Below are 12033 nucleotides of genomic sequence, written 5' to 3'. Positions count from 1 at the left end.
CCAGGTTTAAATGGGCAAGGAGAACTTAAATAGAAGTAGTTCCTAGAAGGCCAAAAACAGCAAATGTCTACCACAAGGATACAAATCAGGGTTGATATCTGAAATTTATACACGAGTCATGGTTGAAAAATAACTCATTGGTTCCCGGATGTGGATGGCCATGATCAAATCATGTCCCTGAGTCCCAACAACATGTACCACAGTGAGCCAGTATCAGTTGGTCACTGGTGAGGAGTCTGTACCCTTCCCTTCCACCAGTATGTTTTAAAAAGATCCCACTGAAGTCATTTATATATTTCAGAGTACTTAATGTGGCCCAATGGGCCTGCAGCAAAAGATGCATTTTGAATTATCTAATGAGTAAATGGGGCATTTAGTTAGACACAGTCTAATTACTTTAGGTCTTTGTAAAATATTAATTTAAGGCAACTGCAACATTAAGGAGTAAGTTTGCCAAGTGGTGCTCAGTGATTTAGCTTTGCGACTGCCATTAATATCAATAGAAGTCTCGCTGCTCGCTTGCCACCCATTGCTTTGGAAATGTACCCTAAGGTATAGAAATCAGCTACTGTGAAATTTTTTTTCAATTAATGTTCCAGGAGGAAGTGTGGCATTTAGTTTTTGTATACAACTGTATCACCTTTGCTGATGGGCCATGGTCTCATGGGGGCTGATTGAAGTCCATAATCTCAGGTTCACCTTCCATGCTCTGCCGTATTGCTGTTGCTGAATGCCTGGTGGCAATGAAATCCCCAATTCAAGGATACACCTGTAAGAATAAAACTGATTTTTTTCGACACGTGAACATGATTTGCTTTGGAATTAAAATACCTTTTGGAGAAGATACGTTGTGAAGATACCACTCCAGATTCGTCTGCGTGTTTTCCTAAAGATGACAGGTAGTAAGTGTAAACCACGTGACATGAACCCTGAATGACTCTGAATTGCCACTTACAGAAGAGTACATCTGAACCCTGGAGTTACCTTACTCTGGGCTGTCTTGTGTAGGACAACCCCCTAGCTTTTGACTTGGCTGGTTTGGTGCCGATGGACGGGAATGAACTGGTAGTTTTGTGGGCCATTCCGAAGCATCTGACTCTGTCTAGAGTGCCCTCTCAAACACCCATCAGTGGCTTACTTGCCTGACACTGCTTTATTAGCCTCATGAATGAGTCCTCCAAACCTGTTGAGGAAGCTCTTCTGGGAAATAAGTACTCATCCTTTGCTCCTGACCCTTACACCATCTCAGCGCCCAACTCTAGAGAGGAGCGGCATCCATGATGTCATGGTGTGCAATGAGCAGCTGTTGGGACGGGAAGGGGTATGGAAGTGTTGTAAAGTTGAGCTGGGCTATGCTGGTTCCCTGGGAGAATCGCTGATAGGGAAGTAGCTGCAGAGCAAGCAGCTTAGTTCATAGAAAGCCAAACCCCTCAGAAAATGCAGAAGCTTTCCTGCTAGGCTTTGCAGTAAAAGTCTTCCCAAACCATTGCACCGATTCTTTCGCATGGAAACCACACGTATCGTGTAAGAGAACATGGAGCAAACGCATAATTTTGGAAACCATCCAGGACCATCCATTATCATTCATGAATTTATTTATAGCCATGCCACATACCTTCATGTCTAACTTTATTCAATTCCTTCTCTTACAAAGTCCCTGGTATCATTAGTGTCTGGATCCCTTTGCAAATTGCAAGAGCTAATTTAATTTGGGGGCGGGGAGGCTAAGTCTCTATGCTCCCTTTCAACTCCAACAAATATTTCATTGTTTGTAATGCCTCTTAATACGCTAAACAATATTTATGCCGCACTCTACAACATTTTATAACTTTCTTCTAATTGCCTTAGCAGTCTTTAAAACCAGAGCTTAGCACTTCGATAATAAGCGTATTAATTTGTCTAACGTTTAAGTTCTTACAAAGGAAGAGACAAGCATTAATTTTGTTTAGTTAAAACAAGCTTTGCTTTTGAACAGCAGGTGGTAATTGAAACAAAACAAGGACTCATTAGAGGAGCGTCTGGTGGCTCATGATACAAACAGAGCACACTAGAAAACCCAAACACAAGAGCCCTGAAATAAAGTGGTCATCATCTAATTAACAGAACATGTTTTAATTACCGAGTAAACCATGCAGCGCCGTGTGTCAATTTAACTGATGTGCTAAGTGCCAGTTTACAATATCAGAAACAGACAAATAATTGGAATCTAATTACATGCAGGTCTATTGCACACCAGCGCCTCCAGCCCATCTTAATAAACAAGTTTTTACATCAAACCATGAATAGCAAATACAGCCGTGCTGTTAATTGCTACATTGTGATATTGGGACTTTGCCAGCTCTGACTATTAAAATAAGCTCTTGTGTGGATTGCAGTTTCTCTGCTACGCTTTAATTAGAATCAAATGAGAGGCAGAGATCGGGCTGTATTACTGCAATTCAATATATGTAAATAAGATAACTGGCTAATCTTTTTATTTTATTTCTGAGCCTCCATGCAATAGGCGGTTTAGTTATGGTAATAGGTTATCACTTTGCAAATGAAGTAGACTTGCTCTGTGAGATGAATCAAGAAACATGTAATCTTTGCTAGAGAGTCTAAATATTCCCCATCATCGCACATGGGATCTGGAGAACTTTCTTGCCCAAGATATATGATGCTATATTTTTAATGCCCATATTGGCCTAGTTTTTCAGCGATAGCTTTTGATGTTGTATTTCACTTGTCTAAATAAACGCGTGATCCATAACTTGCTATTTACAATGCTCAGACAGATATTTCAAGATAAACTCTTTTAATGGAGAATCATTTGTTTGAGTACTTGAAAGGTTGCAGGGAAGGTCTACATAAATACTGTATAATGCAAATTTTAAATTAAGACCGAGGCACAGATAATGCTCATATTTCATACTGTATATAAATGTGCTGCTTGTCAGAGAGCTAATCAAGGATTCAGAAATACTGAGTATGAAAATGACATCTATGGTAGGGACGCTGATGGGCCATTTTTCTGTATTTTCCAAATAGGGAAGAAGATGGTATAGCTATTGTTGAAAAATTACCAAGTAATGATCTCCTGGGAAGATCTCCTTATGTTTCATTAGAATTGTAATTAGAAGTGGCCGTGACCTTGGGAAACCTGCTTCAGGAGCAAGCTCTCCTCTCTTTTGTTTAAGAAAAACCTCTAAGTTTCCCTTACTCATGGGCCCGAGGCAATGTTAACTGAACTCCACAGAAAGAACATAATAAAGCATTTAAAATGCACTTCTCTGCTGCAATAAACCGAAATAAGCAAATACAGAATGGATTATCATCCACTTAATTTTAGTTGTAGTTTGTCATTGTGAATTAAAACCATCCAGAGCCTTCTTTCTTGGAGGTATTTTGTGCCGTTTCCTAGATTGAGCCAGTCCTTGGAAATACCTTCTGATGAAGATGGGGGGTGCTTTATTAAGTACCCAGGACTTCTAAGACAACCCTAAGCCATTTTCAACTTCTGCCTTGAAGTACGCAAGCCAAGCCACTCATTGGCTTGAGCTAAAGTCAGCCTAAAACAATGCTCTGCAAACTTGGCGCGGGTCCTTGCCTATTTAAATTTCCATCACACCATTGTTGAAGGCTCATGCCTTTCACATGGTTCGCCTGGTGGACGTGTTCCAACTCCCAGAAGGGAGCAAGTGCACCACACAAAATACTGGAAGAGCCCACATGTTTCCAACACCTCATCGGATACTTTAGTGCAGGGGTAAAAACATTCCTGGTACTCATGTTGTTGGCCAAATCACAAAGGATTTCAGGCTGGTACCTCATCCATCTCAGTTCATAAATGAAATGGAGCCTCCTGGTCAATTGTCACAAAAACAAAAAACAACTCCACGTATCCCCTAGTTTTCTCTAGTCCTCTGTACCTTCTGCAAAACTATGCCAACCCTGCTAACAATATATAATCAAAATGTTTAAAATGCAGAGTAAATGTGTATTAAAAAAAACGTACGGGGGCTGGAAAAGGAATGTAATAAGGTTAAATTTTACAAGCATAATTCCATATGTTGAAAGCATCTTGTAGTTATGTCAAATACAGATGAAGCTATAAATTACCCCAGAATCAAAAGTGTCAAGTTTCAGGCTAATGCTGAATATATATATATATATATATATATATATATATATATATATACACACACACAGCTTCAGAATTCTTATTAAAATATGAAAACATGCTAAACATAGAAAAGCTAACAACTGTACCAAAAGTAAGACAAAGTGTTACTAATGTCTGCCAACTGGTATTACTCACCAGAGCAATCAATCACATATGAGCAAACCTCTATGGCAGGCAACCAGGAAAGCTGAAACCCACCTCTCCCCCCATGGTTGTCTTATTTGTGGTTACTTTTGCAAGGATTCCACTTTATTCCATTTGCTTGCTGTTAACCCTGAGAGGGCATGGTTAGCAAGGGGAAAACGTTTATTCAATTATAATGTCTTTATTTCTACTTAAAACACATACGAAACTGTCAGCAATAGACAAATTAGTACTTTGGACTGAAGCATGTGCTTAGTTTATTCTATATTTGAATTCTAATAAATTATGTCCACGTTATTACAAAAATTATAACTGACATGCTGTCAGTGCAGTACATGTATATGCCTAGCAATATACATAATGCTTTGAAAGCTGTCACATTCAGTCCTGTTGTAAACATCACCCTCATTTGCTAAACAGTGTTGTTATGGCTTTGGTGGGCTATAATTTTGCCCCCACATATGAGTCCATGATTCTGAATATGTCTCAACTCTACAGAAAAATAGTGTCTACCCTAAGAGTTGTAATGACCTATCACAAGCTTCCATGGAGCATATGGAAGTGGTTTCTTTCTAAACCACCCTATACCAACTAATAATATGGGCTTATCTGGTGAACTAAAAATTGGTAAACACTTTCCAACCTAAGTGATGGCAATGTTTCCGGCAGACACCTTTAAACGGGTCTCCTTCAATATTTGGAGAAATAGTATCTGCTTTTGCTAATTTGGATGTAAGTGGTGGCCCTTCCCTAAAAGTTGAAATAACTATCACAAAGGTAAAAAATGTGACTTCACAAAGACAGTGACAAAACAGCATGTATTCACTGGGAGAAATGTTTTTGGTATTCATGCATTTCTTTCCCTTGTAGCTCATGAGTGCCAGCTGTGTGCCCAACACCATGCTATGCTGGTGGCCAAGGCCCTGCCTGCATAGAGAATATCATCTGGGGAGAATTCAGACAGCAAGAACCAAGTGTGAGGATTATGACCAAACGAGCAGCACTGGGTCCAGGCCCACGGTGCTAGAAGCCAATATTCAGTTTTCAGCAGAGAAACAATTGGGTAAGAGAGCATTTTGCTGGCCTCCAAAGCCTAATAAACATGAATTAGTCACGCTTAGGCCAGAGACCATGTATGTTTTTCTTAGAGCTCATGGTTGCAAGCAACAGAAACCAGTTCTGCTCATCGAAGTAAAAGGGAGTTTATCAGAAAGAAATTTGAGGTGCAGATGCACAGAATTAATGGGCAGTCAGAGAACTTGGCTTTGAAATGGACGGGAAGAGAAGGCTGGACAACAGGAACTAGGGTTTAATAGTAGAAATGGCCATGGTGAGCTGGCTGCTGACTTCTGATCAGTCTTTTCATCTTCATGTTATCTCCTCAAGATCCAAAGTTCTGGGAAACCATTCGCAATTGGTTAAGCTTAGTTCTTATACCTCCTCCTAGGCTGTCTCCAGGTCAGAAGAAGGTGAAGGTGATCCCTGACTTGCTTGCAGTGTGGGATCATCACATGAAACGGCCCTTTCACCAAGAGTACGTGTAAGAGGGAAGAGCTCATTTCACCTCCCCCTCTCAAAATGGCAGTACATCGAAAGAGCGGGAATGGACGTGAGGCTACAAATGACCACAAGGTACACTCAGCCACTTCTTGTTTATTTGTTCAGAACCTTGAAGGAAATGTCCGTCCTTTGAATTGATCAAATACTAGTAGTATTCTTAGGCTACTTAATACTTATCGTATTAATAATATTATATTATCAATATGATCAATAAGTATCAATATACTTATAGTTATATTGATCTCCATGACCAACTAATTTTGGATCAATATAGGTGGTGAAAATGGCTCTATCACACTTTAAAGGGGGGAGTTTCTGAAAGTATGGGTTTTAAATGCTTTAATTGGTCATGATATTTAGGCAAAAATATCCTCAATATAAATTTCTAAATTTATGAATTCATAAGCAAAGTGCAGTATAGGGATAAGAAAATTATAGCATTTGATGTCAGAAAATCTGCCAACTGAGAATCTTAATAAGTTCTTAGTAACTGTTGTTTCATTTGCATGGAAGTCACACAGACCAAAGGACATATATGTAAGTCCTTAAAAAGAATTGTTCTAAATTCAATGTGGAATCCTTGATTAGATCCTGGAACAGAAAAAAAAAAAAAAAAAAAAAAAAAAAAAAATATATATATATATATATATATATATATATATATTCCAAATGAAGTCTGTACTTTAATAATATTATTCCAAAGTTATTTTCTTAATTTGATAAACGTTCTATGGTTGTATACAATGTTGCCATGAGGGGAAGATGGCTAAAGAATAAATAGGAGCTCTGTAACCTTTCCTTGCAACACCTTTGTAAGTCTAAAATAATTTCAAGATAAAAAGGATTTTTTTCTTAATTGCCAAATTCCATGCACATAGTAGGTATTCAATGAATGGCAGTTACATCCTACTCATCTCCCTCTCTTGATCTTGAAATATTTATGTTGATTAGTTTCCTGGGACAATTTCCTATTGTTCCTTCTTTAATTAATCTCTCCCTAGGTGCCAAGAACAAAAAAGGAGAGGGAGAAAAGAAAAACCTCAGTCTAATTTTGCTCTGCTTTGTTATGAGATGAACTTATTCTTTAGGAAATGTCTAGACATCTGTCATCCCAGGGCATCCTAATATTGGCACCACAGAAATACAGTGTTAATGATGACAACGTATTTACTTAATGAGCTCTATTAGGTAGCTAGTTACTCCTTCTTTTGCTTTTACTTCTAAACAAAACTAACACTGTCACACATCTCGAGAATGCTATAGTTCATCTCTAACGGATGGAATTTTGTTCTTATTTTGTTAAATGTTACATTTACATAATTGTGTATGTCATTGATGTTTATGAGGATACACCAAAAAGTAAAAGTTATTCTACCTAAAGAATAGAGAATTATTAGCCTAAATCCGATATAGGTTTCCCTCACAGTGATAACTCACATTATCCAAAATCAGGAACCAAATAGATGTTAGGTAATGAGGGCGAGTTTTCTTATTCTGCTCTAAGATTAGTCACTTATTCTTCGCACAGAAGTTACACTGGTGTCAGGGATGATTTTTTTTTTTTTCTGTTAAATCACAGAGCATGTAGCTTTAGAAATTTCTGACAGTAGGCCAGTAACATTGCTTATGGTTGTTTTCATTTTTTGCAGTTAGCTGCCCTTAAAGTTTTATGTCTTGGTTATGTTATTCAATTCTAGTTAAAACCACAAAGCGACTCATGAAATAGCACCTGGTGATTGAAGAGTTAACGATGGAACTTACTGTTGTCGAAATATTCTTATCTCTAGACACAAAGATATTTATATGAAAACTGCATTCTTTGTGACAAACCAGAATCTTATTTTGCTGTGGCCAAATGTAATGGACATCTGTTGTTTTTGCCTGCCCAGCACATATTCCTCCCTTTACTATTAGCAGAGGCTGCATTTTGGGGGAGGTCCCACCCCTCTAATCCCCTTAGTGCATATGGTTTTGGGAGGACTCTCACCCTCGCCCACACTTGAAGGGTGGACCCGTGACTCAGACCAGGCCAGACATCAGAGTCTTTCCTCTTGGCCACAGAGACTGGCTCAAACTGAGTGTGTGATCCCAGCCAGACCAAAGAGATGCAATTCAAAGAATCATACTAGAATGGCTGCAAGAAAGAAGTTATTTTTCCTGGAAATGAATCCAAGAGGATGTCAACCTGGAGCTACTGGAGGTAGCCTTGTGAAAAGCCTTGTGGAGGAAAAAAAAAAAAAAAAAAGCCTTGTGGAGGAACAGTGGAGACCAACTCTAGTGGCATCATTTGAACAATACCTGGATCCAGCCATCCTGAAGAGAAGATAATTTTTCCATTATTCAGGAAATCACCCTTTGTTTTTCCCCTTAAACTAATCTGAATTAAGTTTATGGGTCAATGTCTCTTGCAACAAACATAATTCTACCTAATTCATAAAATGTTTAAGCATATTCTTCTTCCTTAATGAATCTAACTCAGGTGAAGCTTGGATTCCATTCATTTAATTAATAGGTATTGAGCACATATGGTACACATGAATGAAATGGGTTAAAAGATTTTAATAAGATGTAACCTCAATTGAAAATGTGCAGAAAATTTTGTAGAAATTGGTTGACTTTTTAGGGAGAGAAAAAGAGAAAGTCTAAAATTTCTGTTGTCTTTTCTGTAAATGGAACGTTATGCTTTTTTCTCATGGGAGGTAGTTTAGAGAATCCCTATAACACACTATTTAGGAGCATGGGTTTGGGCATCCAATGACCTGGTTTAAAGTCTGGTTTTGTCTCTTACTCACTCTATGACCTACAAATTACTTAGCTTCTCTTAGTATTGGTTTTCCTGTCTGCAAAGTTAGCACAATTGTACAATTCTTCAAAGACAGAGAAAATACATCCAAATTATATATTATGTCTGGTGCATAGCATTAAATGGTATTTAAAAATAATTACATAATATGTGATTCAATATAGTTTTTCGCCAATTTTAGAATCTTTCGTTTGGTATCCAACAAGAAAAAGATTAGTTTAATTTACATCTCCAGCCCATATTTTATTTCTGTGCATCAGATTCCATGCAGATACACAAGTGCATACTGGTTATGGCCACTTGAGTTTTTCGCAGGCACATGAAATCTACCATGCTCAAAACCACGTTCAGTATTTCTCCCTTCCTCTCAGTTCACATCTCTTTCTGCAATCTCAATTTCAGTAAAGGCACCATCATACACCCAGAGTCCTGCTCACTCCCACATCAAATCAGTGACCAAATTAGCCTGGAAGCCTTCCAACGGTCTCTCTGCCTCTTTCCGTTTACCCGACATGAGCTGCTTTCCACATAGTAGTCAAAGTGATCTTCTAAATTAACACACTTCCTGAAAACTAACCATGGTTTCTCACTGCTCTTAGGATGAAGGTCAGCTCCTTAGCATGGAGGACCACCTTCCCTCGTGGTCTAACATCTCCACCACTCTCCACTCTTAACCCTTCCCAACCACAGACACCTCACCATTCCACAGTCGAGCCCCAGAAACTCCTCTCATCTCTCCCATGCATGCTCTAATTTACCTTATGGATTTGTACATATGATTTCTCTTGTCTGAAACAGTATTGACTTTCCTCTCCTTTTATACCTTCCATGGGGATACCTTTACTTTTATGTCCCAACCTACCTGTTACTTCTTCCAAAGGTCCCAGCCTTCCTCCACTCATGACTGCATTGGGGGAATACAGTGGCACCTGCACTCTTCTATCACAACAGCTGCCATCCATTATACTTTACTTCTATATGGATATATAGATATAGATATGGTGTGGATAAATGACCAAATTCATTGTCTATCCCACTTCCAGGTGTTCTTCACCTGACTTGACTAACCTCCAAGTGATCCATTAATAGAAATTTGGGGGTGGGGGGGCAAGTGTTTTATGGACTTAGTTGGGAAAAAAATTACATTTTTTTTGCTAACCTCAAACTGAAATTCATCATTTCCTTCCTTTATGAATGGAGGCAACAAAACACAGTAGTGGCAGCAGCTGCGACTTTGTCAACAATAGAGCATAGATATTTCATAACACATTACAGTTATTACTAATCTCTTAAAATATTTATGCTCATCACTATTATAGTAGTCATAAGACATGCCTCAAGAATTTATTTAATACATTAATAAAGAAACACATATATTATTATATCAAAAATTTTAAATTATTTAGACAATTTCATTATCATTGATTTTCTTTATAACCCTATGTATTTAATGCATTTAAAACTAATATCCTGAGAAGAGGTTCGTAGGCTTCACTAAACCTCAAAAGGGCTCTATGGCATAGAAGAGGTGAGAACTCTTGTACCTGATTGAAAGCTCTGCAAGGCCCAACCCCATTTAGCTAAATCCCCACCATATCACCAGGGCCCTGCACAAAGCCTGGTAAACAGCAGGTACACAGTAAATAAGTACTGAACTGAATTGAAATGAAAGCTGAATCAGTTTTAATCTCATGTTATTTGGAAGTCCACTCGCCATGAATCTGGATAGTTCTCTCGTCCCTGGAGGACAAGGTGGACCCTCTGGTAGCGGATGGCTTATGTCCCATTCAGAGATGTGTCAGGTGACACCCTACAGTTGCGTGGCATGAGCTCTTGCTGAGAATATGGCATTACAGTTTACAAAGACATAATGGAGCCAATTCCTTCCCTATGTAAAAAGTAGCTGGCACAATTGACCTTGAATGATGTTGAGACAGGTGAATAACTGTGTGATCTATTTTATAAAGTCCTATTTTAAATTTGACAATGGAGCCAGTTTTTCAACTGGACAACTCTCATGCCAACATCTGCTCCAAGCTTTGTTCTTTTATGCATAGTGGGCAGCTTGTGCAACAAAGGATCTTGTCAGCCAGTGGTTGTGCTCTGGGGCCAGTTGACTGCCACTCTTCTCAATTATCCAGACTAGGTATCGAGGCAGCAGAAATGCTCCTTGATCAAGTCACTCCAAGCACATTTCAATTGACAGTGTTGACTTTGGGGTGGGCTCCACAATTCTGTTCCTGCAAAAGTATTTAAAGAGGTGATGCAGATCAAAGACTTCTAAAATCTATCAAATATATATCAAAAGACCTCTAAGAGCTCTTTCTTGAAGTAAAATTAGACTCATGAGTCTATCCATTCAACATGGTTTTAAAAATTACTGGGTGTCAGGAATAGTTGTTTTTGAGGTGAATCAGTGAGTATATCATTGCCAAGAAGAATTACAACAAATCTTTCTGTCTGGTGTGAACTTTTAGGTCTGAACCAAACCAGTAGGAGCAGTGAGGACTGGCAGAGAGATCTACTTCACCTTCTATTTGGTACCCCTTTGAGTCCCCAGAGCCACCAAAAATGACTCTCACTCCAAAGAGGAAGAAGAGCAATCCAGAGATGGTGTTTTTAAGAGCGTCAACTGTGGAAGACCTGGGCCCTACCTTAGACCCCCTGAATCTATGGGAGTGGAGCTGCAAATCCTTTGAATGCATACTAATTTTGAGAACTATTGTTCTGGATGTTTTAAGGAAGTGAGGAGGAAGTCATCTCATTTAGTGAGATGGTCTCCAACATCTCAAAAACCTACTCCCCAGATGGCTGACATCTCCAGGTGGAGGGTCATAAAGCAGAAGCAAGAGTATGTAGCTGGGAAACTCATTATTCCCCCACTCACCCAGGGAAGTTGTCTTCAACTTTCACCCACAGTGGTGAATAGGTCCATGGAGTTTGTCATCTCCAACAGGTTGGTAGGAACTGTTAGAAGTGCTGTTTGAAGTGCTGTTTGAAGTTGTAGATTCTGAGTCCACTGTTTAACTCAATAAGAAAGAGATTTCTAACCAATTATCAGTGTCAGCCATTGACTCTCCATGGGGGCATACCCTTTATACTCTTGCTACCCATCACTGCCTTGCTTCAGCCTCCATTGTTTTCAGGAAGGAAGGAAAGGCATGCCTGCAAATGTCTAACTCAGCTCCAACTCTGAAGAGGATGTAGGGTTGGATAGGAAGTAAGCAGCTTTTAAGATTATACCATTGTGAGTTTGCCTGCTTTGTGGGGTCTGTCTACTTTTGCATCTCTCCCCTATGGGACAGATCATTGAAAAGTGTAGTCCAAGAAGGGAAAATAAAAGCAGAATTTTTTTGAAGTAAAG

The 12033-nt window shown here is 38.9% G+C and overlaps 1 long non-coding RNA gene across 1 annotated transcript; it reads left to right on the top strand.

Moving 5' to 3' along the window:
- The first annotated feature begins 5152 nt into the window (after window positions 1-5152).
- Window positions 5153-11388, top strand: LOC140611291 (uncharacterized). The gene is made up of 3 exons (XR_012012570.1): window positions 5153-5369; window positions 5754-5938; window positions 11147-11388. It is a non-coding gene; the product is annotated as an uncharacterized lncRNA (long non-coding RNA).
- Window positions 11389-12033: the final 645 nt, after the last annotated feature.

This window comes from Canis lupus, chromosome 19 (genome assembly GCF_048164855.1).
Source record: "Canis lupus baileyi chromosome 19, mCanLup2.hap1, whole genome shotgun sequence".
Taxonomy (NCBI): Eukaryota; Metazoa; Chordata; class Mammalia; order Carnivora; family Canidae; genus Canis; species Canis lupus.
The sequence above is the reverse complement of the archived record's forward strand: the minus strand, read 5'-3'. Positions and strand labels throughout refer to the sequence as shown.